Genomic DNA, 25,814 nt, shown 5'->3' with positions numbered 1-25,814 from the left:
AGCACATATATTCCCAGGCATGTATAGATGCCGCCAAACGCGAAAAATGAACGATTAGGCAAACAAAGATTTTGTCCACAACATTGGAAAAGTGGCACTGACAATTCATTTTTGCGACAAAAATCGAAGTGTCTCGAAATTGACAATACTCAGCACATATATTCCCAGGCATGTATTGATGCCGCCAAACGCGAAAAATGAACGATGAGGCAATCAAAGATTTTCTCCACAACATTGAAAAAGTGGCACTGACAATTCATTTTTGCGAGAAAAATCGAAGTGTCTCGAAATGGACGGTACTCAGCACATATATTCCCAGGCATGTATAGATGCCGCTAAACGCGAAAAATGAACGATTAGGCAAACAAAGATTTTTCCCACAACATTGAAAAAGTGGCACTGAGAATTCATTTTTGCGACAAAAATCGAAGTGTCTCGAAATCGACGGTACTCAGCACACATATTCCCAGGCATGTATAGATGCCGCCAAACGCGAAATATGAACGATTAGGCCAACAAAGATTTTCTCCACAACATTGAAAAAGTGGCACTGAGAATTCATTTTTGCGACAAAAATCGAAGTGTCTCGAAATTGACAATACTCAGCACATATATTCCCAGGCATGTATTAATGCCGCCAAACGCGAAAAATGAACGATTAGGCAAACAAAGATTTTCTCCACAACATTGAAAAAGTGGCACTCAGAATTCATTTTTGCGAAAAAAATCGAAGTGCCTCGAAATCGACGGTACTCAAGACATATATTCCCAGGCATGTATAGATGCCGCCAAACGAGAAAAATGAACGATTAGGCAATCAAAGATTTTCTCCAGAACATTGAAAAAGTGGCACTGACAATTCATTTATGCGACAAAAATCGAAGTGTCTCGAAATCGACGGTACTCAGCACATATATTCCCAGGCATGTATAGATGCCGCCAAACGCGAAAAATGAACGATTAGGCAAACAAAGATTTTCCCCACAACATTGAAAAAGTGGCACTGAGAATTCATTTTTGCGACAAAAATCGAAGTGTCTCGAAATCGATGGTACTCAGCACATATATTCCGAGGCATGTATAGATGCCGCCAAACGCGAAAAATGAACGATTAGGCAATCAAAGATTTTCTCCACAACATTGAAAAAGTGGCACTGACAATTCATTTTTGCGACAAAAATCGAAGTGTCTCGATATCGACGGTACTCAGCACATATATTCCCAGGCATGTATAGATGCTGCCAAACGCGAAAAATGAACGATTAGGATATCAAAGATTTTCTCCACAACATTGAAAAAGTGGCACTGACAATTCATTTTTGCGACAAAAATCGAAGTGTCTCGAAATCGACGGTACTCAGCACATATATTCCCAGGCATGTATTGATGCCGCCAAACGCGAAAAATGAACGATTAGGCAAACAAAGATTTTCTCCACAACGTTGAAAAAGTGGCACTGAGAATTCATTTTTGCGACAAAAATCGAAGTGTCTCGAAATCGACGGCACTCAGCACATATATTCCCAGGCATGTATAGATGCCGCCAAACGCGAAAAGTGAACGATTAGGCAAACAAAGATTTTCTCCACAAGATTGAAAAAGTGGCACCGAGAACTCATTTTTGCGACAAAAATCGAAGTGTCTCGAAATTGACGGTACTCAGCACATATATTCCCAGGCATGTATAGATGCCGCCAAACGCGAAAAATGAATGATTAGGCAATCAAAGATTTTCTCCACAACATTAAAAAATTGGCACTGACAATTCATTTTTGCGACAAAAATCGAAGTGTCTCGAAATCGACGGTACTCAGCACATATATTCCCAGGCATGTATTGATGCCGCCAAACGTGAAAAATGAACGATTAGGCAAACAAAGATTTTCTCCACAACATTGAAAAAGTGGCACTGAGAATTCATTTTTGCGACAAAAATCGAAGTGTCTCGAAATCGACGGTACTCAGCACACATATTCCCAGGCATGTATAGATGCCGCCAAACGCGAAAAATGAACGATTAGGCAAACAAAGATTTTCTCCACAACATTGAAAAAGTGGCACTGAGAATTCATTTTTGCGACAAAAATCGAAGTGTCTCGAAATTGACAATACTCAGCACATATATTCCCAGGCATGTATTAATGCCGCCAAACGCGAAAAATGAACGATTAGGCAAACAAAAATTTTCTCCACAACATTGAAAAAGTGGCACTGAGAATTCATTTTTGCGAAAAAAATCGAAGTGCCTCGAAATGGACGGTACTCAGCACATATATTCCCAGGCATGTATAGATGCCGCCAAACGCGAAAAATGAACGATTAGGCAAACAAAGATTTTGTCCACAACATTGGAAAAGTGGCACTGACAATTCATTTTTGCGACAAAAATCGAAGTGTCTCGAAATTGACAATACTCAGCACATATATTCCCAGGCATGTATTGATGCCGCCAAACGCGAAAAATGAACGATGAGGCAATCAAAGATTTTCTCCACAACATTGAAAAAGTGGCACTGACAATTCATTTTTGCGAGAAAAATCGAAGTGTCTCGAAATGGACGGTACTCAGCACATATATTCCCAGGCATGTATAGATGCCGCTAAACGCGAAAAATGAACGATTAGGCAAACAAAGATTTTTCCCACAACATTGAAAAAGTGGCACTGAGAATTCATTTTTGCGACAAAAATCGAAGTGTCTCGAAATCGACGGTACTCAGCACACATATTCCCAGGCATGTATAGATGCCGCCAAACGCGAAATATGAACGATTAGGCAAACAAAGATTTTCTCCACAACATTGAAAAAGTGGCACTGAGAATTCATTTTTGCGACAAAAATCGAAGTGTCTCGAAATTGACAATACTCAGCACATATATTCCCAGGCATGTATTAATGCCGCCAAACGCGAAAAATGAACGATTAGGCAAACAAAGATTTTCTCCACAACATTGAAAAAGTGGCACTCAGAATTCATTTTTGCGAAAAAAATCGAAGTGCCTCGAAATCGACGGTACTCAAGACATATATTCCCAGGCATGTATAGATGCCGCCAAACGAGAAAAATGAACGATTAGGCAATCAAAGATTTTCTCCAGAACATTGAAAAAGTGGCACTGACAATTCATTTATGCGACAAAAATCGAAGTGTCTCGAAATCGACGGTACTCAGCACATATATTCCCAGGCATGTATAGATGCCGCCAAACGCGAAAAATGAACGATTAGGCAAACAAAGATTTTCCCCACAACATTGAAAAAGTGGCACTGAGAATTCATTTTTGCGACAAAAATCGAAGTGTCTCGAAATCGATGGTACTCAGCACATATATTCCGAGGCATGTATAGATGCCGCCAAACGCGAAAAATGAACGATTAGGCAATCAAAGATTTTCTCCACAACATTGAAAAAGTGGCACTGACAATTCATTTTTGCGACAAAAATCGAAGTGTCTCGATATCGACGGTACTCAGCACATATATTCCCAGGCATGTATAGATGCTGCCAAACGCGAAAAATGAACGATTAGGATATCAAAGATTTCCTCCACAACATTGAAAAAGTGGCACTGACAATTCATTTTTGCGACAAAAATTGAAGTGTCTCGAAATCGACGGTACTCAGCACATATATTCCCATGGGAGCGGCCCGCGACGTGCTAATACGCGTTCTGCAGGACTATAAAATAAAAGTTACTCAATCAATCAATCAATGTATAGATGCCGCCAAACGCGAAAAATGAACGATTAGGCAAACAAAGATTTTCTCCACAACATTGAAAAAGTGGCACTGACAATTCATTTTTGCGACAAAAATCGAAGTGTCTCGAAATGGACGGTACTCGGCACATATATTCCCAGGCATGTATAGATGCCGCTAAACGCGAAAAATGACCGATTAGGCAAACAAAGATTTTTCCCACAACATTGAAAAAGTGGCACTGAGAATTCATTTTTGCGACAAAAATCGAAGTGTCTCGAAATCGACGGTACTCAGCACATATATTCCCAGGCATGGATAGATGCCGCCAAACGCGAAAAATGAACGATTAGGCAATCAAAGATTTTCTCCACAACATTGAAAAAGTGGCACTGACAATTCATTTTCGCGACAAAAATCGAAGTGTCTCGAAATCGACGGTACTCAGCACATATATTCCCAGGCATGTATTGATGCCGCCAAACGCGAAAAATGAACGATTAGGCAAACAGATTTTCTCCACAACATTGAAAAAGTGGCACTGAGAATTCATTTTTGCGACAAAAATCAAAGTGTCTCGAAATCGACGGTACTCAGCACATATATTCCCAGGCATGTATAGATGCCGCCAAACGCGAAAAATGAACTATTAGGCAAACAAAGATTTTCTCCACAACATTGAAAAAGTGGCACCGAGAACTCATTTTTGCGACAAAAATGGAAGTGTCTCGAAATTGACGGTACTCAGCACATATATTCCCAGGCATGTATTGATGCCGCCAAACGCGAAAAATGAACGATTAGGCAAACAAAGATTTTCTCCACAACATTGAAAAAGTGGCACTGAGAATTCATTTTTGCGACAAAAATCGAAGTGTCTCGAAATCGACGGTACTCAGCACATATATTCCCAGGCATGTATAGAGGCCGCCAAACGCGAAAAATGAACGATTAGGCAAACAAAGATTTTCTCCACAACATTGAAAAAGTGGCACTGAGAATTCATTTTTGCGAGAAAAATCGAAGTGCCTCGAAATGGACGGTACTCAGCACATATATTCCCAGGCATGTATAGATGCCGCCAAACGCGAGAAATGAACGATTAGGCAAACAAAGATTTTCCCCACAACATTGAAAAAGTGGCACTGAGAATTCATTTTTGCGACAAAAATCGAAGTGTCTCGAAATCGAGGGTACTCGGCACATATATTCCCAGGCATGTATAGATGCCGCCAAACGCGAAAAATGAACGATTAGGCAAACAAAGATTTTCTCCACATCATTGAAAAAGTGGCACTGACAATTCATTTTTGCGACAAAAATTGAAGTGTCTCGAAATCGACGGTACTCAGCACATATATTCCCAGGCATGTATAGATGCCACCAAACGCGAAAAATGAACGACTAGGCAATCAAAGATTTTCTCCACAACATTGAAAAAGTGGCACTGACAATTCATTTTTGCGACAAAAATCTAAGTGTCTCGAAATCGACGGTACTCAGCACATATATTCCCAGGCATGTATTGATGCCGCCAAACGCGAAAAATGAACGATTAGGCAAAGAAAGATTTTCTCCACAACATTGAAAAAGTGGCATTGAGAATTTATTTTTGCGACAAAAATCGAAGTGTCTCGAAATCGACGGTACTCAGCACATATATTTTGGCGGCATGTATAGATGCCGCCAAACGCGAAAAATGAACGATTAGGCAAACAAAGATTTTCTCCACAACATTGAAAAAGTGGCACTGACAATTCATTTTTGCGACAAAAATCGAAGTGTCTCGAAATGGTCGGTACTCAGCACATATATTCCCAGGCATGTATAGATGCCGCTAAACGCGAAAAATGAACGATTAGGCAAACAAAGATTTTTCCCACAACATTGAAAAAGTGGCACTGACAATTCATTTTCGCGACAAAAATCGAAGTGTCTCGAAATCGACGGTACTCAGCACATATATTTCCAGGCATGTATAGATGCCGCCAAACGCGAAAAGTGAACGATTAGGCAATCAAAGATTTTCTCCACAACATTGAAAAAGTGGCACTGACAATTCATTTTTGCGACAAAAATCGAAGTGTCTCGAAATGGACGGTACTCAGCACATATATTCCCAGGCATGTATAGATGCCGCTAAACGCGAAAAATGAACGATTAGGGAAACAAAGATTTTTCCCACAACATTGAAAAAGTGGCACTGAGAATTCATTTTTGCGACAAAAATCGAAGTGTCTCGAAATCGACGGTACTCGGCACATATATTCCCAGGCATGTATAGATGCCGCCAAATGAAAAATTAACGATTAGGCAAACAAAGATTTTCTCCACAACATTGAAAAAGTGGCACTGAGAATTCATTTTTGCGACAAAAATCGAAGTGTCTCGAAATCGACGGTACTCAGCACATATATTCCCAGGCATGTATAGATGCCGCCAAACGCGAAAAGTGAACGATTAGGCAAACAAAGATTTTCTCCACAACATTGAAAAAGTGGCACCGAGAACTCATTTTTGCGACAAAAATCGAAGTGTCTCGAAATCGACGGTACTCAGCACATATATTCCCAGGCATGTATAGATGCTGCCAAACGCGAAAAGTTAACGATTAGGCAAACAAAGATTTTCTCCACAACATTGAAAAAGTGGCACCGAGAACTCATTTTTGCGACAAAAATCGAAGTGTCTCGAAATTGACGGTACTCAGCACATATATTCCCAGGCATGTATAGATGCCGCCAAACGCGAAAAATGAATGATTAGGCAATCAAAGATTTTCTCCACAACATTGAAAAAGTGGCACTGAGAATTCATTTTTGCGACAAAAATCGAAGTGTCTCGAAATCGACGGTACTCAGCACATATATTCCCAGGCATGTATAGATGCCGCCAAACGCGAAAAGTGAACGATTAGGCAAACAAAGATTTTCTCCACAACACTGAAAAAGTGGCACCGAGAACTCATTTTTGCGACAAAAATCGAAGTGTCTCGAAATTGACGGTACTCAGCACATATATTCCCAGGCATGTATAGATGCCGCCAAACGCGAAAAATGAATGATTAGGCAATCAAAGATTTTCTCCACAACATTGAAAAAGTGGCACTGAGAATTCATTTTTGCGACAAAAATCGAAGTGTCTCGAAATTGACAATACTCAGCACATATATTCCCAGGCATGTATAGATGCCGCCAAACGCGAAAAATGAACGATTAGGCAATCAAAGATTTTCTCCACAACATTGAAAAAGTGGCACTGACAATTCATTTTTGCGAGAAAAATCGAAGTGTCTCGAAATGGACGGTACTCAGCACATATATTCCCAGGCATGTATAGATGCCGCTAAACGCGAAAAATGAACGATTAGGCAAACAAAGATTTTTCCCACAACATTGAAAAATTGGCACTGAGAATTCATTTTTGCGACAAAAATCGAAGTGTCTCGAAATCGACGGTACTCGGCACATATATTCCCAGGCATGTATAGATGCCGCCAAACGCGAAAAATGAACGATTAGGCAATCAAAGATTTTCTCCACAACATTGAAAAAGTGGCACTGACAATTCATTTTCGCGACAAAACTCGAAGTGTCTCGAAATCGACGGTACTCAGCACATATATTCCCAGGCATGTATTGATGCCGCCAAACGCGAAAAATGAACGATTAGGCAAACAAAGATTTTCTGCACAACATTGAAAAAGTGGCACTGAGAATTCATTTTTGCGACAAAAATCGAAGTGTCTCGAAATCGACGGTACTCAGCACATATATTCCCAGGCATGTATAGATGCCGCCAAACGCGAAAAGTGAACGATTAGGCAAACAAAGATTTTCTCCACAACATTGAAAAAGTGGCACTGAGAATTCATTTTTGCGACAAAAATCAAAGTGTCTCGAAATCGACGGTACTCAGCACATATATTCCCAGGCATGTATAGATGCCGCCAAACGCGAAAAATGAACTATTAGGCAAACAAAGATTTTCTCCACAACATTGAAAAAGTGGCACCGAGAACTCATTTTTGCGACAAAAATGGAAGTGTCTCGAAATTGACGGTACTCAGCACATATATTCCCAGGCATGTATTGATGCCGCCAAACGCGAAAAATGAACGATTAGGCAAACAAAGATTTTCTCCACAACATTGAAAAAGTGGCACTGAGAATTCATTTTTGCGACAAAAATCGAAGTGTCTCGAAATCGACGGTACTCAGCACATATATTCCCAGGCATGTATAGAGGCCGCCAAACGCGAAAAATGAACGATTAGGCAAACAAAGATTTTCTCCACAACATTGAAAAAGTGGCACTGAGAATTCATTTTTGCGAGAAAAATCGAAGTGCCTCGAAATGGACGGTACTCAGCACATATATTCCCAGGCATGTATAGATGCCGCCAAACGCGAGAAATGAACGATTAGGCAAACAAAGATTTTCCCCACAACATTGAAAAAGTGGCACTGAGAATTCATTTTTGCGACAAAAATCGAAGTGTCTCGAAATCGAGGGTACTCGGCACATATATTCCCAGGCATGTATAGATGCCGCCAAACGCGAAAAATGAACGATTAGGCAAACAAAGATTTTCTCCACATCATTGAAAAAGTGGCACTGACAATTCATTTTTGCGACAAAAATTGAAGTGTCTCGAAATCGACGGTACTCAGCACATATATTCCCAGGCATGTATAGATGCCACCAAACGCGAAAAATGAACGACTAGGCAATCAAAGATTTTCTCCACAACATTGAAAAAGTGGCACTGACAATTCATTTTTGCGACAAAAATCTAAGTGTCTCGAAATCGACGGTACTCAGCACATATATTCCCAGGCATGTATTGATGCCGCCAAACGCGAAAAATGAACGATTAGGCAAAGAAAGATTTTCTCCACAACATTGAAAAAGTGGCATTGAGAATTTATTTTTGCGACAAAAATCGAAGTGTCTCGAAATCGACGGTACTCAGCACATATATTTTGGCGGCATGTATAGATGCCGCCAAACGCGAAAAATGAACGATTAGGCAAACAAAGATTTTCTCCACAACATTGAAAAAGTGGCACTGACAATTCATTTTTGCGACAAAAATCGAAGTGTCTCGAAATGGTCGGTACTCAGCACATATATTCCCAGGCATGTATAGATGCCGCTAAACGCGAAAAATGAACGATTAGGCAAACAAAGATTTTTCCCACAACATTGAAAAAGTGGCACTGACAATTCATTTTCGCGACAAAAATCGAAGTGTCTCGAAATCGACGGTACTCAGCACATATATTTCCAGGCATGTATAGATGCCGCCAAACGCGAAAAGTGAACGATTAGGCAATCAAAGATTTTCTCCACAACATTGAAAAAGTGGCACTGACAATTCATTTTTGCGACAAAAATCGAAGTGTCTCGAAATGGACGGTACTCAGCACATATATTCCCAGGCATGTATAGATGCCGCTAAACGCGAAAAATGAACGATTAGGGAAACAAAGATTTTTCCCACAACATTGAAAAAGTGGCACTGAGAATTCATTTTTGCGACAAAAATCGAAGTGTCTCGAAATCGACGGTACTCGGCACATATATTCCCAGGCATGTATAGATGCCGCCAAATGAAAAATTAACGATTAGGCAAACAAAGATTTTCTCCACAACATTGAAAAAGTGGCACTGAGAATTCATTTTTGCGACAAAAATCGAAGTGTCTCGAAATCGACGGTACTCAGCACATATATTCCCAGGCATGTATAGATGCCGCCAAACGCGAAAAGTGAACGATTAGGCAAACAAAGATTTTCTCCACAACATTGAAAAAGTGGCACCGAGAACTCATTTTTGCGACAAAAATCGAAGTGTCTCGAAATCGACGGTACTCAGCACATATATTCCCAGGCATGTATAGATGCTGCCAAACGCGAAAAGTTAACGATTAGGCAAACAAAGATTTTCTCCACAACATTGAAAAAGTGGCACCGAGAACTCATTTTTGCGACAAAAATCGAAGTGTCTCGAAATTGACGGTACTCAGCACATATATTCCCAGGCATGTATAGATGCCGCCAAACGCGAAAAATGAATGATTAGGCAATCAAAGATTTTCTCCACAACATTGAAAAAGTGGCACTGAGAATTCATTTTTGCGACAAAAATCGAAGTGTCTCGAAATCGACGGTACTCAGCACATATATTCCCAGGCATGTATAGATGCCGCCAAACGCGAAAAGTGAACGATTAGGCAAACAAAGATTTTCTCCACAACACTGAAAAAGTGGCACCGAGAACTCATTTTTGCGACAAAAATCGAAGTGTCTCGAAATTGACGGTACTCAGCACATATATTCCCAGGCATGTATAGATGCCGCCAAACGCGAAAAATGAATGATTAGGCAATCAAAGATTTTCTCCACAACATTGAAAAAGTGGCACTGAGAATTCATTTTTGCGACAAAAATCGAAGTGTCTCGAAATTGACAATACTCAGCACATATATTCCCAGGCATGTATAGATGCCGCCAAACGCGAAAAATGAACGATTAGGCAATCAAAGATTTTCTCCACAACATTGAAAAAGTGGCACTGACAATTCATTTTTGCGAGAAAAATCGAAGTGTCTCGAAATGGACGGTACTCAGCACATATATTCCCAGGCATGTATAGATGCCGCTAAACGCGAAAAATGAACGATTAGGCAAACAAAGATTTTTCCCACAACATTGAAAAATTGGCACTGAGAATTCATTTTTGCGACAAAAATCGAAGTGTCTCGAAATCGACGGTACTCGGCACATATATTCCCAGGCATGTATAGATGCCGCCAAACGCGAAAAATGAACGATTAGGCAATCAAAGATTTTCTCCACAACATTGAAAAAGTGGCACTGACAATTCATTTTCGCGACAAAACTCGAAGTGTCTCGAAATCGACGGTACTCAGCACATATATTCCCAGGCATGTATTGATGCCGCCAAACGCGAAAAATGAACGATTAGGCAAACAAAGATTTTCTGCACAACATTGAAAAAGTGGCACTGAGAATTCATTTTTGCGACAAAAATCGAAGTGTCTCGAAATCGACGGTACTCAGCACATATATTCCCAGGCATGTATAGATGCCGCCAAACGCGAAAAGTGAACGATTAGGCAAACAAAGATTTTCTCCACAACATTGAAAAAGTGGCACCGAGAACTCATTTTTGCGACAAAAATCGAAGTGTCTCGAAATTGACGGTACTCAGCACATATATTCCCAGGCATGTATAGATGCCGCCAAACGCGAAAAATGAATGATTAGGCAATCAAAGATTTTCTCCACAACATTGAAAAAGTGGCACTGACAATTCATTTTTGCGACAAAAATCGAAGTGTCTCGAAATCGACGGTACTCAGCACATATATTCCCAGGCATGTATTGATGCCGCCAAACGCGAAAAATGAACGATTAGGCAAACAAAGATTTTTCCCACAACATTGAAAGAGTGGCACTGAGAATTCATTTTTGCGAGAAAAATCGAAGTGCCTCGAAATGGACGGTACTCAGCACACATATTCCCAGGCATGTATAGATGCCGCCAAACGCGAAAAATGAACGATTAGGCAAACAAAGATTTTCTCCACAACACTGAAAAAGTGGCACTGAGAATTCATTTTTGCGACAAAAATCGAAGTGTCTCGAAATTGACGGTACTCAGCACATATATTCCCAGGAATGTATAGATGCCGCCAAACGCGAAAAATGAACGATTAGGCAAACAAAGATTTTCTCCACAACATTGAAAAAGTGGCACTGAGAATTCATTTTTGCGACAAAAATCGAAGTGTCTCGAAATTGACGGTACTCAGCACATATATTCCCAGGAATGTATAGATGCCGCCAAACGTGAAAAATGAACGATTAGGCAATCAAAGATTTTCTCCACAACATTGAAGAAGTGGCACTGACAATTCATTTTTGCGACAAAAATCGAAGTGTCTCGAAATGGACGGTACTCAGCACATATATTCCCAGGCATGTATAGATGCCGCTAAACGCGAAAAATGAATGATTAGGCAAACAAAGATTTTTCCCACAACATTGAAAAAGTGGCACTGAGAATTCATTTTTGCGAGAAAAATCGAAGTTTCTCGAAATCGACGGTACTCAGCACATATATTCCCAGGCATGTATAGATGCCGCCAAACGCGAAAAATGAACGATTAGGCAAACAAAGATTTTTCCCACAACATTGAAAAAGTGGCACTGAGAATTCATTTTTGCGACAAAAATCGAAGTGTCTCGAAATTGACAATACTCAGCACATATATATTCCGAGGCATGTATAGATGCCGCCAAACGCGAAAAATGAACGATTAGGCAATCAAAGATTTTCTCCACAACATTGAAAAAGTGGCACTGAGAATTCATTTTTGCGACAAAAATCGAAGTGTCTCGAAATTGACAATACTCAGCACATATATTCCCAGGCATGTATAGATGCCGCCAAAGGCGAAAAATGAACGATTAGGCAATCAAAGATTTTCTCCACAACATTGAAAAAGTGGCACTGACAATTCATTTTTGCGAGAAAAATCGAAGTGTCTCGAAATGGACGGTACTCAGCACATATATTCCCAGGCATGTATTGATGCCGCCAAACGCGAAAAATGAACGATTAGGCAAACAAAGATTTTTCCCACAACATTGAAAAAGTGGCACCGAGAACTCATTTTTGCGACAAAAATCGAAGTGTCTCGAAATTGACGGTACTCAGCACATATATTCCCAGGCATGTATAGATGCCGCCAAACGCGAAAAATGAATGATTAGGCAATCAAAGATTTTCTCCACAACATTGAAAAAGTGGCACTGACAATTCATTTTTGCGACAAAAATCGAAGTGTCTCGAAATCGACGGTACTCAGCACATATATTCCCAGGCATGTATTGATGCCGCCAAACGCGAAAAATGAACGATTAGGCAAACAAAGATTTTTCCCACAACATTGAAAAAGTGGCACTGAGAATTCATTTTTGCGAGAAAAATCGAAGTGCCTCGAAATGGACGGTACTCAGCACACATATTCCCAGGCATGTATAGATGCCGCCAAACGCGAAAAATGAACGATTAGGCAAACAAAGATTTTCTCCACAACATTGAAAAAGTGGCACTGAGAATTCATTTTTGCGAGAAAAATCGAAGTGCCTCGAAATGGACGGTACTCAGCACACATATTCCCAGGCATGTATAGATGCCGCCAAACGCGAAAAATGAACGATTAGGCAAACAAAGATTTTCTCCACAACACTGAAAAAGTGGCACTGAGAATTCATTTTTGCGACAAAAATCGAAGTGTCTCGAAATTGACGGTACTCAGCACATATATTCCCAGGAATGTATAGATGCCGCCAAACGCGAAAAATGAACGATTAGGCAAACAAAGATTTTCTCCACAACATTGAAAAAGTGGCACTGAGAATTCATTTTTGCGACAAAAATCGAAGTGTCTCGAAATTGACGGTACTCAGCACATATATTCCCAGGAATGTATAGATGCCGCCAAACGTGAAAAATGAACGATTAGGCAATCAAAGATTTTCTCCACAACATTGAAGAAGTGGCACTGACAATTCATTTTTGCGACAAAAATCGAAGTGTCTCGAAATGGACGGTACTCAGCACATATATTCCCAGGCATGTATAGATGCCGCTAAACGCGAAAAATGAATGATTAGGCAAACAAAGATTTTTCCCACAACATTGAAAAAGTGGCACTGAGAATTCATTTTTGCGAGAAAAATCGAAGTTTCTCGAAATCGACGGTACTCAGCACATATATTCCCAGGCATGTATAGATGCCGCCAAACGCGAAAAATGAACGATTAGGCAAACAAAGATTTTTCCCACAACATTGAAAAAGTGGCACTGAGAATTCATTTTTGCGACAAAAATCGAAGTGTCTCGAAATTGACAATACTCAGCACATATATATTCCGAGGCATGTATAGATGCCGCCAAACGCGAAAAATGAACGATTAGGCAATCAAAGATTTTCTCCACAACATTGAAAAAGTGGCACTGAGAATTCATTTTTGCGACAAAAATCGAAGTGTCTCGAAATTGACAATACTCAGCACATATATTCCCAGGCATGTATAGATGCCGCCAAAGGCGAAAAATGAACGATTAGGCAATCAAAGATTTTCTCCACAACATTGAAAAAGTGGCACTGACAATTCATTTTTGCGAGAAAAATCGAAGTGTCTCGAAATGGACGGTACTCAGCACATATATTCCCAGGCATGTATTGATGCCGCCAAACGCGAAAAATGAACGATTAGGCAAACAAAGATTTTTCCCACAACATTGAAAAAGTGGCACCGAGAACTCATTTTTGCGACAAAAATCGAAGTGTCTCGAAATTGACGGTACTCAGCACATATATTCCCAGGCATGTATAGATGCCGCCAAACGCGAAAAATGAATGATTAGGCAATCAAAGATTTTCTCCACAACATTGAAAAAGTGGCACTGACAATTCATTTTTGCGACAAAAATCGAAGTGTCTCGAAATCGACGGTACTCAGCACATATATTCCCAGGCATGTATTGATGCCGCCAAACGCGAAAAATGAACGATTAGGCAAACAAAGATTTTTCCCACAACATTGAAAAAGTGGCACTGAGAATTCATTTTTGCGAGAAAAATCGAAGTGCCTCGAAATGGACGGTACTCAGCACACATATTCCCAGGCATGTATAGATGCCGCCAAACGCGAAAAATGAACGATTAGGCAAACAAAGATTTTCTCCACAACATTGAAAAAGTGGCACTGAGAATTCATTTTTGCGAGAAAAATCGAAGTGCCTCGAAATGGACGGTACTCAGCACACATATTCCCAGGCATGTATAGATGCCGCCAAACGCGAAAAATGAACGATTAGGCAAACAAAGATTTTCTCCACAACATTGAAAAAGTGGCACTGAGAATTCATTTTTGCGACAAAAATCGAAGTGTCTCGAAATTGACGGTACTCAGCACATATATTCCCAGGAATGTATAGATGCCGCCAAACGCGAAAAATGAACGATTAGGCAAACAAAGATTTTCTCCACAACATTGAAAAAGTGGCACTGAGAATTCATTTTTGCGACAAAAATCGAAGTGTCTCGAAATTGACGGTACTCAGCACATATATTCCCAGGAATGTATAGATGCCGCCAAACGCGAAAAATGAACGATTAGGCAATCAAAGATTTTCTCCACAACATTGAAAAAGTGGCACTGACAATTCATTTTTGCGACAAAAATCGAAGTGTCTCGAAATGGACGGTACTCAGCACATATATTCCCAGGCATGTATAGATGCCGCTAAACGCGAAAAATGAATGATTAGGCAAACAAAGATTTTTCCCACAACATTGAAAAAGTGGCACTGAGAATTCATTTTTGCGAGAAAAATCGAAGTGTCTCGAAATCGACGGTACTCAGCACATATATTCCCAGGCATGTATAGATGCCGCCAAACGCGAAAAATGAACGATTAGGCAAACAAAGATTTTTCCCACAACATTGAAAAAGTGGCACTGAGAATTCATTTTTGCGACAAAAATCGAAGTGTCTCGAAATCGACGGTACTCAGCACATATATTCCCAGGCATGTATAGATTCCGCCAAACGCGAAAAGTGAACGATTAGGCAATCAAAGATTTTCTCCACAACATTGAAAAAGTGGCACTGACAATTCATTTTCGCGACAAAAATCGAAGTGTCTCGAAATCGACGGTACTCAGCACATATATTCCCAGGCATGTATTGATGCCGCCAAACGCGAAAAATGAACGATTAGGCAAACAGATTTTCTCCACAACATTGAAAAAGTGGCACTGAGAATTCATTTTTGCGACAAAAATCAAAGTGTCTCGAAATCGACGGTACTCAGCACATATATTCCCAGGCATGTATAGATGCCGCCAAACGCGAAAAATGAACTATTAGGCAAACAAAGATTTTCTCCACAACATTGAAAAAGTGGCACCGAGAACTCATTTTTGCGACAAAAATGGAAGTGTCTCGAAATTGACGGTACTCAGCACATATATTCCCAGGCATGTATTGATGCCGCCAAACGCGAAAAATGAACGATTAGGCAAACAAAGATTTTCTCCACAACATTGAAAAAGTGGCACTGAGAATTCATTTTTGCGACAAAAATCGAAGTGTCTCGAAATCGACGGTACTCAGCACATATATTCCCAGGCATGTATAGATGCCGCCAAACGCGAAAAATGAACGATTAGGCAAACAAAGATTTTCTCCACAACATTGAAAAAGTGGCACTGAGAATTCATTTTTGCGAGAAAAATCGAAGTGCCTCGAAATGGACGGTACTCAGCACATATATTCCCAGGCATGTATAGATGCCGCCAAACGCGAGAAATGAACGATTAGGCAAACAAAGATTTTCCCCACAACATTGAAAAAGTGGCACTGAGAATTCATTTTTGCGACAAAAATCGAAGTGTCTCGAAATTGACGGTACTCAGCACATATATTCCCAGGAATGTATAGATGCCGCCAAACGCGAAAAATGAACGATTAGGCAATCAAAGATTTTCTCCACAACATTGAAAAAGTGGCACTGACAATTCATTTTTGCGACAAAAATCGAAGTGTCTCGAAATGGACGGTACTCAGCACATATATTCCCAGGCATGTATAGATGCCGCTAAACGCGAAAAATGAATGATTAGGCAAACAAAGATTTTTCCCACAACATTGAAAAAGTGGCACTGAGAATTCATTTTTGCGAGAAAAATCGAAGTGTCTCGAAATCGACGGTACTCAGCACATATATTCCCAGGCATGTATAGATGCCGCCAAACGCGAAAAATGAACGATTAGGCAAACAAAGATTTTTCCCACAACATTGAAAAAGTGGCACTGAGAATTCATTTTTGCGACAAAAATCGAAGTGTCTCGAAATCGACGGTACTCAGCACATATATTCCCAGGCATGTATAGATTCCGCCAAACGCGAAAAGTGAACGATTAGGCAATCAAAGATTTTCTCCACAACATTGAAAAAGTGGCACTGACAATTCATTTTCGCGACAAAAATCGAAGTGTCTCGAAATCGACGGTACTCAGCACATATATTCCCAGGCATGTATTGATGCCGCCAAACGCGAAAAATGAACGATTAGGCAAACAGATTTTCTCCACAACATTGAAAAAGTGGCACTGAGAATTCATTTTTGCGACAAAAATTAAAGTGTCTCGAAATCGACGGTACTCAGCACATATATTCCCAGGCATGTATAGATGCCGCCAAACGCGAAAAATGAACTATTAGGCAAACAAAGATTTTCTCCACAACATTGAAAAAGTGGCACCGAGAACTCATTTTTGCGACAAAAATGGAAGTGTCTCGAAATTGACGGTACTCAGCACATATATTCCCAGGCATGTATTGATGCCGCCAAACGCGAAAAATGAACGATTAGGCAAACAAAGATTTTCTCCACAACATTGAAAAAGTGGCACTGAGAATTCATTTTTGCGACAAAAATCGAAGTGTCTCGAAATCGACGGTACTCAGCACATATATTCCCAGGCATGTATTGATGCCGCCAAACGCGAAAAATGAACGATTAGGCAAAGAAAGATTTTCTCCACAACATTGAAAAAGTGGCATTGAGAATTTATTTTTGCGACAAAAATCGAAGTGTCTCGAAATCGACGGTACTCAGCACATATATTTTGGCGGCATGTATAGATGCCGCCAAACGCGAAAAATGAACGATTAGGCAAACAAAGATTTTCTCCACAACATTGAAAAAGTGGCACTGACAATTCATTTTGCGACAAAAATCGAAGTGTCTCGAAATGGTCGGTACTCAGCACATATATTCCCAGGCATGTATAGATGCCGCTAAACGCGAAAAATGAACGATTAGGCAAACAAAGATTTTTCCCACAACATTGAAAAAGTGGCACTGACAATTCATTTTCGCGACAAAAATCGAAGTGTCTCGAAATCGACGGTACTCAGCACATATATTTCCAGGCATGTATAGATGCCGCCAAACGCGAAAAGTGAACGATTAGGCAAACAAAGATTTTCTCCACAACATTGAAAAAGTGGCACCGAGAACTCATTTTTGCGACAAAAATCGAAGTGTCTCGAAATTGACGGTACTCAGCACATATATTCCCAGGCATGTATAGATGCCGCCAAACGCGAAAAATGAATGATTAGGCAATCAAAGATTTTCTCCACAACATTGAAAAAGTGGCACTGACAATTCATTTTTGCGACAAAAATCGAAGTGTCTCGAAATCGACGGTACTCAGCACATATATTCCCAGGCATGTATTGATGCCGCCAAACGCGAAAAATGAACGATTAGGCAAACAAAGATTTTTCCCACAACATTGAAAGAGTGGCACTGAGAATTCATTTTTGCGAGAAAAATCGAAGTGCCTCGAAATGGACGGTACTCAGCACACATATTCCCAGGCATGTATAGATGCCGCCAAACGCGAAAAATGAACGATTAGGCAAACAAAGATTTTCTCCACAACACTGAAAAAGTGGCACTGAGAATTCATTTTTGCGACAAAAATCGAAGTGTCTCGAAATTGACGGTACTCAGCACATATATTCCCAGGAATGTATAGATGCCGCCAAACGCGAAAAATGAACGATTAGGCAAACAAAGATTTTCTCCACAACATTGAAAAAGTGGCACTGAGAATTCATTTTTGCGACAAAAATCGAAGTGTCTCGAAATTGACGGTACTCAGCACATATATTCCCAGGAATGTATAGATGCCGCCAAACGTGAAAAATGAACGATTAGGCAATCAAAGATTTTCTCCACAACATTGAAGAAGTGGCACTGACAATTCATTTTTGCGACAAAAATCGAAGTGTCTCGAAATGGACGGTACTCAGCACATATATTCCCAGGCATGTATAGATGCCGCTAAACGCGAAAAATGAATGATTAGGCAAACAAAGATTTTTCCCACAACATTGAAAAAGTGGCACTGAGAATTCATTTTTGCGAGAAAAATCGAAGTTTCTCGAAATCGACGGTACTCAGCACATATATTCCCAGGCATGTATAGATGCCGCCAAACGCGAAAAATGAACGATTAGGCAAACAAAGATTTTTCCCACAACATTGAAAAAGTGGCACTGAGAATTCATTTTTGCGACAAAAATCGAAGTGTCTCGAAATTGACAATACTCAGCACATATATTCCCAGGCATGTATAGATGCCGCCAAACGCGAAAAATGAACGATTAGGCAATCAAAGATTTTCTCCACAACATTGAAAAAGTGGCACTGAGAATTCATTTTTGCGACAAAAATCGAAGTGTCTCGAAATTGACAATACTCAGCACATATATTCCCAGGCATGTATAGATGCCGCCAAAGGCGAAAAATGAACGATTAGGCAATCAAAGATTTTCTCCACAACATTGAAAAAGTGGCACTGACAATTCATTTTTGCGAGAAAAATCGAAGTGTCTCGAAATGGACGGTACTCAGCACATATATTCCCAGGCATGTATAGATGCCGCTAAACGCGAAAAATGAATGATTAGGCAAACAAAGATTTTTCCCACAACATTGAAAAAGTGGCACTGAGAATTCATTTTTGCGAGAAAAATCGAAGTGTCTCGAAATCGACGGTACTCAGCACATATATTCCCAGGCATGTATAGATGCCGCCAAACGCGAAAAATGAACGATTAGGCAAACAAAGATTTTTCCCACAACATTGAAAAAGTGGCACTGAGAATTCATTTTTGCGACAAAAATCGAAGTGTCTCGAAATCGACGGTACTCAGCACATATATTCCCAGGCATGTATAGATTCCGCCAAACGCGAAAAGTGAACGATTAGGCAATCAAAGATTTTCTCCACAACATTGAAAAAGTGGCACTGACAATTCATTTTCGCGACAAAAATCGAAGTGTCTCGAAATCGACGGTACTCAGCACATATATTCCCAGGCATGTATTGATGCCGCCAAACGCGAAAAATGAACGATTAGGCAAACAGATTTTCTCCACAACATTGAAAAAGTGGCACTGAGAATTCATTTTTGCGACAAAAATCAAAGTGTCTCGAAATCGACGGTACTCAGCACATATATTCCCAGGCATGTATAGATGCCGCCAAACGCGAAAAATGAACTATTAGGCAAACAAAGATTTTCTCCACAACATTGAAAAAGTGGCACCGAGAACTCATTTTTGCGACAAAAATGGAAGTGTCTCGAAATTGACGGTACTCAGCACATATATTCCCAGGCATGTATTGATGCCGCCAAACGCGAAAAATGAACGATTAGGCAAACAAAGATTTTCTCCACAACATTGAAAAAGTGGCACTGAGAATTCATTTTTGCGACAAAAATCGAAGTGTCTCGAAATCGACGGTACTCAGCACATATATTCCCAGGCATGTATAGATGCCGCCAAACGCGAAAAATGAACGATTAGGCAAACAAAGATTTTCTCCACAACATTGAAAAAGTGGCACTGAGAATTCATTTTTGCGAGAAAAATCGAAGTGCCTCGAAATGGACGGTACTCAGCACATATATTCCCAGGCATGTATAGATGCCGCCAAACGCGAGAAATGAACGATTAGGCAAACAAAGATTTTCCCCACAACATTGAAAAAGTGGCACTGAGAATTCATTTTTGCGACAAAAATCGAAGTGTCTCGAAATTGACGGTACTCAGCACATATATTCCCAGGAATGTATAGATGCCGCCAAACGCGAAAAATGAACGATTAGGCAATCAAAGATTTTCTCCACAACATTGAAAAAGTGGCACTGACAATTCATTTTTGCGACAAAAATCGAAGTGTCTCGAAATGGACGGTACTCAGCACATATATTCCCAGGCATGTATAGATGCCGCTAAACGCGAAAAATGAATGATTAGGCAAACAAAGATTTTTCCCACAACATTGAAAAAGTGGCACTGAGAATTCATTTTTGCGAGAAAAATCGAAGTGTCTCGAAATCGACGGTACTCAGCACATATATTCCCAGGCATGTATAGATGCCGCCAAACGCGAAAAATGAACGATTAGGCAAACAAAGATTTTTCCCACAACATTGAAAAAGTGGCACTGAGAATTCATTTTTGCGACAAAAATCGAAGTGTCTCGAAATCGACGGTACTCAGCACATATATTCCCAGGCATGTATAGATTCCGCCAAACGCGAAAAGTGAACGATTAGGCAATCAAAGATTTTCTCCACAACATTGAAAAAGTGGCACTGACAATTCATTTTCGCGACAAAAATCGAAGTGTCTCGAAATCGACGGTACTCGGCACATATATTCCCAGGCATGTATTGATGCCGCCAAACGCGAAAAATGAACGATTAGGCAAACAGATTTTCTCCACAACATTGAAAAAGTGGCACTGAGAATTCATTTTTGCGACAAAAATTAAAGTGTCTCGAAATCGACGGTACTCAGCACATATATTCCCAGGCATGTATAGATGCCGCCAAACGCGAAAAATGAACTATTAGGCAAACAAAGATTTTCTCCACAACATTGAAAAAGTGGCACCGAGAACTCATTTTTGCGACAAAAATGGAAGTGTCTCGAAATTGACGGTACTCAGCACATATATTCCCAGGCATGTATTGATGCCGCCAAACGCGAAAAATGAACGATTAGGCAAACAAAGATTTTCTCCACAACATTGAAAAAGTGGCACTGAGAATTCATTTTTGCGACAAAAATCGAAGTGTCTCGAAATCGACGGTACTCAGCACATATATTCCCAGGCATGTATTGATGCCGCCAAACGCGAAAAATGAACGATTAGGCAAAGAAAGATTTTCTCCACAACATTGAAAAAGTGGCATTGAGAATTTATTTTTGCGACAAAAATCGAAGTGTCTCGAAATCGACGGTACTCAGCACATATATTTTGGCGGCATGTATAGATGCCGCCAAACGCGAAAAATGAACGATTAGGCAAACAAAGATTTTCTCCACAACATTGAAAAAGTGGCACTGACAATTCATTTTGCGACAAAAATCGAAGTGTCTCGAAATGGTCGGTACTCAGCACATATATTCCCAGGCATGTATAGATGCCGCTAAACGCGAAAAATGAACGATTAGGCAAACAAAGATTTTTCCCACAACATTGAAAAAGTGGCACTGACAATTCATTTTCGCGACAAAAATCGAAGTGTCTCGAAATCGACGGTACTCAGCACATATATTTCCAGGCATGTATAGATGCCGCCAAACGCGAAAAGTGAACGATTAGGCAAACAAAGATTTTCTCCACAACATTGAAAAAGTGGCACCGAGAACTCATTTTTGCGACAAAAATCGAAGTGTCTCGAAATTGACGGTACTCAGCACATATATTCCCAGGCATGTATAGATGCCGCCAAACGCGAAAAATGAATGATTAGGCAATCAAAGATTTTCTCCACAACATTGAAAAAGTGGCACTGACAATTCATTTTTGCGACAAAAATCGAAGTGTCTCGAAATCGACGGTACTCAGCACATATATTCCCAGGCATGTATTGATGCCGCCAAACGCGAAAAATGAACGATTAGGCAAACAAAGATTTTTCCCACAACATTGAAAGAGTGGCACTGAGAATTCATTTTTGCGAGAAAAATCGAAGTGCCTCGAAATGGACGGTACTCAGCACACATATTCCCAGGCATGTATAGATGCCGCCAAACGCGAAAAATGAACGATTAGGCAAACAAAGATTTTCTCCACAACACTGAAAAAGTGGCACTGAGAATTCATTTTTGCGACAAAAATCGAAGTGTCTCGAAATTGACGGTACTCAGCACATATATTCCCAGGAATGTATAGATGCCGCCAAACGCGAAAAATGAACGATTAGGCAAACAAAGATTTTCTCCACAACATTGAAAAAGTGGCACTGAGAATTCATTTTTGCGACAAAAATCGAAGTGTCTCGAAATTGACGGTACTCAGCACATATATTCCCAGGAATGTATAGATGCCGCCAAACGTGAAAAATGAACGATTAGGCAATCAAAGATTTTCTCCACAACATTGAAGAAGTGGCACTGACAATTCATTTTTGCGACAAAAATCGAAGTGTCTCGAAATGGACGGTACTCAGCACATATATTCCCAGGCATGTATAGATGCCGCTAAACGCGAAAAATGAATGATTAGGCAAACAAAGATTTTTCCCACAACATTGAAAAAGTGGCACTGAGAATTCATTTTTGCGAGAAAAATCGAAGTTTCTCGAAATCGACGGTACTCAGCACATATATTCCCAGGCATGTATAGATGCCGCCAAACGCGAAAAATGAACGATTAGGCAAACAAAGATTTTTCCCACAACATTGAAAAAGTGGCACTGAGAATTCATTTTTGCGACAAAAATCGAAGTGTCTCGAAATTGACAATACTCAGCACATATATTCCCAGGCATGTATAGATGCCGCCAAACGCGAAAAATGAACGATTAGGCAATCAAAGATTTTCTCCACAACATTGAAAAAGTGGCACTGAGAATTCATTTTTGCGACAAAAATCGAAGTGTCTCGAAATTGACAATACTCAGCACATATATTCCCAGGCATGTATAGATGCCGCCAAAGGCGAAAAATGAACGATTAGGCAATCAAAGATTTTCTCCACAACATTGAAAAAGTGGCACTGACAATTCATTTTTGCGAGAAAAATCGAAGTGTCTCGAAATGGACGGTACTCAGCACATATATTCCCAGGCATGTATTGATGCCGCCAAACGCGAAAAATGAACGATTAGGCAAACAAAGATTTTTCCCACAACATTGAAAAAGTGGCACCGAGAACTCATTTTTGCGACAAAAATCGAAGTGTCTCGAAATTGACGGTACTCAGCACATATATTCCCAGGCATGTATAGATGCCGCCAAACGCGAAAAATGAATGATTAGGCAATCAAAGATTTTCTCCACAACATTGAAAAAGTGGCACTGACAATTCATTTTTGCGACAAAAATCGAAGTGTCTCGAAATCGACGGTACTCAGCACATATATTCCCAGGCATGTATTGATGCCGCCAAACGCGAAAAATGAACGATTAGGCAAACAAAGATTTTTCCCTCAACATTGAAAAAGTGGCACTGAGAATTCATTTTTGCGAGAAAAATCGAAGTGCCTCGAAATGGACGGTACTCAGCACACATATTCCCAGGCATGTATAGATGCCGCCAAACGCGAAAAATGAACGATTAGGCAAACAAAGATTTTCTCCACAACATTGAAAAAGTGGCACTGAGAATTCATTTTTGCGAGAAAAATCGAAGTGCCTCGAAATGGACGGTACTCAGCACACATATTCCCAGGCATGTATAGATGCCGCCAAACGCGAAAAATGAACGATTAGGCAAACAAAGATTTTCTCCACAACATTGAAAAAGTGGCACTGAGAATTCATTTTTGCGACAAAAATCGAAGTGTCTCGAAATTGACGGTACTCAGCACATATATTCCCAGGAATGTATAGATGCCGCCAAACGCGAAAAATGAACGATTAGGCAAACAAAGATTTTCTCCACAACATTGAAAAAGTGGCACTGAGAATTCATTTTTGCGACAAAAATCGAAGTGTCTCGAAATTGACGGTACTCAGCACATATATTCCCAGGAATGTATAGATGCCGCCAAACGCGAAAAATGAACGATTAGGCAATCAAAGATTTTCTCCACAACATTGAAAAAGTGGCACTGACAATTCATTTTTGCGACAAAAATCGAAGTGTCTCGAAATGGACGGTACTCAGCACATATATTCCCAGGCATGTATAGATGCCGCTAAACGCGAAAAATGAATGATTAGGCAAACAAAGATTTTTCCCACAACATTGAAAAAGTGGCACTGAGAATTCATTTTTGCGAGAAAAATCGAAGTGTCTCGAAATCGACGGTACTCAGCACATATATTCCCAGGCATGTATAGATGCCGCCAAACGCGAAAAATGAACGATTAGGCAAACAAAGATTTTTCCCACAACATTGAAAAAGTGGCACTGAGAATTCATTTTTGCGACAAAAATCGAAGTGTCTCGAAATCGACGGTACTCAGCACATATATTCCCAGGCATGTATAGATTCCGCCAAACGCGAAAAGTGAACGATTAGGCAATCAAAGATTTTCTCCACAACATTGAAAAAGTGGCACTGACAATTCATTTTCGCGACAAAAATCGAAGTGTCTCGAAATCGACGGTACTCAGCACATATATTCCCAGGCATGTATTGATGCCGCCAAACGCGAAAAATGAACGATTAGGCAAACAGATTTTCTCCACAACATTGAAAAAGTGGCACTGAGAATTCATTTTTGCGACAAAAATCAAAGTGTCTCGAAATCGACGGTACTCAGCACATATATTCCCAGGCATGTATAGATGCCGCCAAACGCGAAAAATGAACTATTAGGCAAACAAAGATTTTCTCCACAACATTGAAAAAGTGGCACCGAGAACTCATTTTTGCGACAAAAATGGAAGTGTCTCGAAATTGACGGTACTCAGCACATATATTCCCAGGCATGTATTGATGCCGCTAAACGCGAAAAATGAACGATTAGGCAAACAAAGATTTTCTCCACAACATTGAAAAAGTGGCACTGAGAATTCATTTTTGCGACAAAAATCGAAGTGTCTCGAAATCGACGGTACTCAGCACATATATTCCCAGGCATGTATAGATGCCGCCAAACGCGAAAAATGAACGATTAGGCAAACAAAGATTTTCTCCACAACATTGAAAAAGTGGCACTGAGAATTCATTTTTGCGAGAAAAATCGAAGTGCCTCGAAATGGACGGTACTCAGCACATATATTCCCAGGCATGTATAGATGCCGCCAAACGCGAGAAATGAACGATTAGGCAAACAAAGATTTTCCCCACAACATTGAAAAAGTGGCACTGAGAATTCATTTTTGCGACAAAAATCGAAGTGTCTCGAAATTGACGGTACTCAGCACATATATTCCCAGGAATGTATAGATGCCGCCAAACGCGAAAAATGAACGATTAGGCAATCAAAGATTTTCTCCACAACAT

Source organism: Dermacentor andersoni, chromosome 9, assembly GCF_023375885.2.
Source record: "Dermacentor andersoni chromosome 9, qqDerAnde1_hic_scaffold, whole genome shotgun sequence".
Lineage (NCBI taxonomy): Eukaryota > Metazoa > Arthropoda > Arachnida > Ixodida > Ixodidae > Dermacentor > Dermacentor andersoni.
This window is presented reverse-complemented; position numbering follows the sequence as displayed.